Source organism: Mesitornis unicolor, unplaced genomic scaffold (assembly GCF_000695765.1).
Source record: "Mesitornis unicolor isolate BGI_N332 unplaced genomic scaffold, ASM69576v1 scaffold3643, whole genome shotgun sequence".
In the NCBI taxonomy this organism is placed as follows: Eukaryota; Metazoa; Chordata; class Aves; order Mesitornithiformes; family Mesitornithidae; genus Mesitornis; species Mesitornis unicolor.
The window spans coordinates 42,885-49,370 of NW_010173795.1; the positions used below are offsets into that span (position 1 = coordinate 42,885).

The 6,486-nt window shown below is 36.2% G+C and overlaps 1 long non-coding RNA gene across 1 annotated transcript in view; it reads right to left on the reverse strand.

The window, feature by feature from the left end:
- Positions 1 to 832: 832 nt before the first annotated feature.
- The window catches only part of LOC104537823, a 12,217-nt gene continuing 6,563 nt past the window's right edge, over positions 833 to 6,486 (reverse strand). The window contains exon 2 of the long non-coding RNA XR_728110.1: positions 833 to 1,263. This is a non-coding gene — a long non-coding RNA (uncharacterized LOC104537823). The remainder of the gene's footprint in view (positions 1,264 to 6,486) is intronic.

Genomic DNA, 6,486 nt, shown 5'->3' on the forward strand with positions numbered 1-6,486 from the left:
CATAAAAATATTCTAATATTAAGGATTATTTTACAACTCAGTGGAAATATGCAGTAATGCAATCCATTTCCTTTGTCTGGATGACAAAAATGCAGTCTTAACAGTCACAAGAGCCTGCCTTGTGTTAGCTATAAAAAAAAATATATTTATATATATATTTATGCAACTACTATGTGCATTAAACAAAATCACTGTATGAATCAGCAGGGTTCAATAACACTTGTATCTGAATCTCTGGGAGGGGTGCACCGAAGTCTGTGGTGCTTCTCAGTAAGGACTCACAAAGAAATGGCTAAGGATAGAAACACATTTGTTTAAAATCTTGTTTTTCGTATCACATTGCCTAAGAAATGGTCCATAAGATGTCTGGCAGCTAGAAGGATCTGTTGCCTTTACTTCAGCCTTTTGCTCAGAAGTGAAACAACCTGATAATTTTTAGTGAACACTGAAACTGAAAATCAGCCCAATTTCACTGTGAACTCCCATGAAATAAAATAATTTTACCATTGTGAGAATTCTTCATTGTCTTCATTTCTTACCAATTTGTACATCATGAGTTGTTTAGAAGGATAGCAATCAGCAATGTACATGGAACATTGTACTACTCCTGGAAAGCATATACATTGTGACTCGCTCAGTTCGGTGGGTAGGTTAATTTAGAATTGAAAAGTGAGTGCATTTCACACTCACTTACAGAAAGATTGGAAAATTCCTTTTTTACTTCTTTACCTGCGTTGAGATACTTTCCTTGATCACTTGTGAACACTGATTAGTGCTCTCTGTCTTTGAGATACCAGAGAAGAACACTTGAACCAAAGGGCAATACCCTTGTGCACCAAAACTTTATTATGTTCTTGATTACTGTGCATCCCCAAACCTAAAGCCAATAACATGGCACTTTTGCCATAGTTCTGATACCGTAAGTGTCCACTGACAAGTGTTCTGCATGAACTGTTGTGTCTCAGTCCACTAACAAAAACTACCGTGCAGTGGTAATCTGGTATTTTAGACAGTTCTTCTTCTTGGACAAAGCTTATCCAAAATCTTCTATTGGGCTACAGCAGCTTAGGGCTCCTTTTCATTAAACAGAGGCAAAGTAAATGTCTTACACCTGTAGGCCAGTACTGGTGTTCTGTCCTAGATACTTTAGCACTGCTCTGATACGATGAACCCTTCTTTTTCTCCAACAGGTTCCACTTCAGCATAGGCAGGATGTCCAGATCCTCTTCTGAATTTCATTGCCGGCCATCTGCTTGGACGTCGCTGTAACAGCAACAAGAAGAAAATAAACTTTCCGAATATGAAGGGTACAACAAAAAATTAATAATAAAAAACTTTAACAATGTCTTGTAATTTTGGTCTCTCTCTCTCATGACAAAACCCACTCCATGTAGTTGATACAGGAGCGGAGAAGCACAGTTCAGCAACAAAGACAGAGGAATTAATCCCTCTTTCTCAATTTGTGGGTGAGGGCTGTTCACAATGACCTAAACAACTGCCACTAGTCACAGAATCACAGAATATTAGGAGTTGGAAGGGACCTCGAAAGATCATCCAGTCCAACACCCCTGCCAGAGCAGGATCACCCAGACCAGGTCACACAGGAATGTGTCCAAGCGGGTTTTGAATGTCTCCAGAGAAGGAGACTCCACAACCTCTCTGGGCAGCCTGGTCCAGTGCTCTGTTACCCTTACAGTAAAAAAGTTTTTCCTCACGTTCAGATTGAACCTCCTATGCTCCAGCTTGCACCCACTGCCCCTAGCAATGAAGATGATGAAAAAGCTCCTGCCTAAAATTGTTGATTGGTGATCTGTGAATTTTGTCATGTGAAGACTGGCTGATCCGTCACCCCCTAAAGGATCTGTTCTCCGCTCCTCCTTCCTAGTTCTGCATAGGAATTTGCAAACATACTCTACTTCATGGGAGAATGTGCAGCAGAGTCCACAGAAACTGTGCTTTTAAAAATTATTTAGAACAAAATTCTGGCATGCTTATGCAGGACTACCAAAACAATGACTTTCTATTTCAAGTGCCATAATTTATACTTTAGTAGTTTACTTCGATGATTCAAATAGAAACAACCTTTTTGTTTAAATTCTTCTGGCTTTTGGGTATAAGGGTCTTAGGCAGTCCTAAACAAATTTCATCAGGACCTTTGGTGTCTGCTTTAAAAACATCTTTTCTAGGGCAGATAAAACAACTAATGTATGATTGTGATGCCTCTAGGAAGTAAAAGTGCCTTAAAAAATGCTGTATTTTCAAACTAATTAATGTCTGGGAAAGCTCAGACTTGAGGTGCCCAAGCAGAGATTCTGATAAAAATAATAGTTTTCAGGAAAGTAGGGAAACTCATAAAAATCAGTTAGCAGAAATAGCTCTCCTAAAATGACTATTCTCTATTGAAAATTTTATCTGCCAAATATATTGACCCATATTTTTTTTCTTTTCTGACAACAGTTACAATCTTCTTGGAAGAAGGGCTGGAAGATATGGCAGGCAATCTCTATAGAAATATTTCAAGAAAACGAGAGGAAAAACAGTGAAGATACGTTACAGGCTATATTTTCATTGACAGTTCAAAATCTAAACAATTTTACTTTATGATCTTTTTTCCTGAAAATAAACAATGCATTTGATTTTCTGTTCCCATAATACCCCATTTCAATTGCCTTCTGATCTCTAATAATATTTCATGCTGCTGTGGGACAGTGTTGGGGACCACAGAAGAGTCACAGTCATGGTATTATTCTGAGGCTCATGGTGCTGATGGGCAGCAGCCATTACAATAATCTTGAGAGACCAGTAAATCTTCTTACCTACAAACCACACCACTGTCTGTGGGTACAGCACAAAGTCTTCCTCTGTGATTGACATTAGGAAGATACAATACAAAAGCAACTGATTTCTTCTTCTCCAATAGCAGGATCAGGTTACTTCTGAGGCATCCAGAGTTAAATCCTGTTTGGCAGGTAATTTAAAATCCCAAGCCATTCAGTGCAACATCTTTCTATCAAGTAGGAAGGCAGAACGCTGTCTTGTTTAAGGGATATCTTTTCCTAACAAGAAAACTTAGCCTATTCAAACTTTGGAGACTTTTTTCTACCTAAGCTTGATTAAGTGTGGTTTCAAAATTAAGAAGGACAGGTTGGTTACTGCTAAAGAAAAAGGGTAATATTCTGTTCTCAGACTCACTAAAGTAAATCAAGAATAATTCAATTAAATGCAAAGGACTTACTCCAGATTTACACTGGTATAAGTGAGAAAAGAGTTTGACCAAAAAGTCTCTAGTGAAAATGAGAGAATGAAAAACCATTGGAAAAGCAGTAGGAAAAAATAATTAGAAACAGTCTCAAATGGCAGCATATAAGGATAAGCTGAGTTTAAATCTATTAGGTTGCTCCCAAATTTCATTTTAAGATGTACACATGATTAATTACTACTTCCTTGCTATGTTACTGTTAGAAACTAAATCTAACATTTTGGACTACTCTTTTTAATTGGCCTTTCCAGATGATGAAATATGGAACAGATGTGTATCAGTTCTAATGATACAATGACATACAACATAAACATCAGCTGTTGTTCCAGAAATAAACCGACAGATTTGAAGGTCATCTCCAAATACTACAATTGCAGCTTTCAGTGGTTTCTCTTAATTCCTGAGGTGAGATTTGTCATGCCTAGTGATAGTCTGTTTAATTTCAACTTCTTCATGTGCACGTGGGTACTGTGATTGCTAGTTTTAAAAGAGAGCACTGACAATATATCAATTCATTGACTTGTGTATTGACCCCCAAAAAGCAGTAGAGATATTACAATTTTCACTGATAAATCCAAAAGTAACTTAATTGATATTGAGATATATTGGGAAAGCTCCTTGAGTTACTGAAGCAGCTCAGGAAATGCCTAATGAATTCCTTGTCTTTATTGTCTGTGAAGCAGAATGTTAAGAAGACTCAAAACACCCTACCCCACCCCACCCTCTAAAAAAAGAACAACAAATGCCAAACCCAAACCAAACAAAACAGGAAGAAAACAAGTTGGGTATTTTAACTAATTCCTTAGTTTTGTCATCCAATTTAACAGGAAAAAAAAATGTTTCTTCCTCTGGAATTAGAACTCTTCAAGGAAATCCTCTCAGCTGTGGCTAGAGAGTTGTAACTACTGCTTCCTTTCAGTGTATTACAAAGTGGCAAAACAGAACTAGGATTTTTTTCCATGGGACTGAAGCTTCCTTGGTTTTATTATTTTAAGCAAATAACTTGAGAGACAAGCACCTGTGACGTTACGTAACCAGGATGCAAAAGATATATGTCAGGATGCAGAAGAATAATTTATGATACACATTTAAAAAATTTAGTTCCTATTAAAGGTAAATAAGACAACATAAAATTATGCAACTATGAAATAAGAACAGAACAGCTGTAACGATTTAGAAAAGAGCTAAAATTCAGTAAGATTAATGTATTTTGACACTGACTTACAGACTTAAAACAAATCAGTGTCTCAAATTATCTTGAAAAATAAGGAAGCAATCAATCAATTCAGACTTCCAGTGAAGAACCTGGTACAAAATCAATCCAAGATTTTAAAATGGATTTTAAAAATATTTGAAAAGAATGAACTGAGTACACATAAAAAAAGAAATGAAATCTTTGTAAATTTACTTTGTAAATGTCATGGAAAAATGAATTGTAACATATAAGCAATATGCAAGATCAATTACAGGAGGACAGGCAGTTGTATAAAGTTGTACTGAAATACTGGTATTTGGAGACTGATGCCCTACTTCTGAGAGATTCTGGTGCTGACATTACACAGTATCTCTAAAATTTATGCCAGTGAACGCTTTTCACGTGAGATGGTAATTAATTAAAAGCAATTGTAATAATGTGTATTTGTTAGCTGCAGTAATTCTAAGCTTTTACATTTCCTTTCATACATCTGCATGAAGACAAGTTTCTATCAGTAATGGACAGAAGGAACTTGGCAACATGTATTAAATCCTATCCTCTACTATCCCCATCCCATCCTCATGCTATCCTTCATTCAGTATAGAAAAATGGAATGAGTATGATTCTGTACAGCTCTGCAATGTCAGAAGAGCAGCGAAAGGAAATTATAATAAAAAATCTGACCCTCTGTCATCTGCTCAGCCCTGCCACATGCACATTTTGTTCTGAAATTTTTCTGAAATATTATCAAATGTTCCTTTGTGTATTTCAAGCAGCATAAAAACCCAGTGTATTTGTGCATTTATCAACTCTTCATTCCTATTCAGCAGTAAACTTGAACAGCAGATTTCACCAACACACACAGATTCTCTTTCCAAACTGAGTTTACATGAGTATAATTACTTGAATTAGCATGAGAAGGTCTATCTTTCAAAGTCTTGATAGACTTTCCAGAGCTCCCTAGCAAACTTGATTTCCCACTAAACTACACAAAAGTTTAAGTTATTTAATACTTTTTAGGCTGAATGCTCTGATGAAACTTCGTCTTTGCTACCTATTGATTTTTTTTCCGTGTTTATCAAATCTTTCAAACTTTCAGAGCACTGTTTCACTGTTTCTACTGAAGGCTGCATCTTAAATTTCCATTGATGTTGAGTTCTTTGTCTAATTCAAGGGCATGAAGACTTGTAAATCTATCTAAAAACTGTATTCTTTAACCACACTTTTCCAGCAAGGCCTATTTAACTCAACTGGAAATATGTAAATACAGAGCTATCCAGATTTTGGATAAATTGTCAAAACCCCAGGAAAAATTGCAATGACTTATTCAAATGGATTAAGAAAAGGGGAAAAAAAAATGACAATAAGGTCTATTACTAAGTGACCAAAGGTTAACCTGGTACCACCAAGACCCATTAGTCTAAGTACACTTGCCCACTGCTAATCTAGCTGCGTATTCAGGCCTCCTGCTGCCTCATGACAAGGAAAGACCTTTCTGTTACCAATTACCTTGCCCATAACATGTGTTTGTGTGCTCAAAGTTACCTGAAATATTGTTTAGACAGTTATAATTTGTGCATCAGTCTTTAAGCTCTTCTAAAAACAGACAATTTATTTGGCAAATGAAAGTCAGAAATGGATGAAGTTTCAAATATCTGAAACTATGCTTCTGATAGATGTGTATTTCCAGGAATATGAAGAGATCAATTGTTAATTTAATATTTTGAAAAAACTGTTCTGTAATAAAGATTGCTTCAGACTTAAAATTCAGTAGTACCATTCACCAGCTTAATTTATTTTTCTTTTTGAGAGACATATTTGTTTAAAGTATGTCTTTGTGATTTAAACCACTTTTTGTTATAGAAATGTTTCTGCAGTCTTAGTTCCATCTAAGTAGCTGGCTGCTGATGGACAAGAAACAGAATGCCTCCTTCCTCCCCACCTTTGACTTTTATTGTCAGTGTTGATTCTTTATTTTAGTGCTTCTCCCCTGTGGCCGATTTAGGTTTCCCTTGCTGAGCTGCTGGTTCCT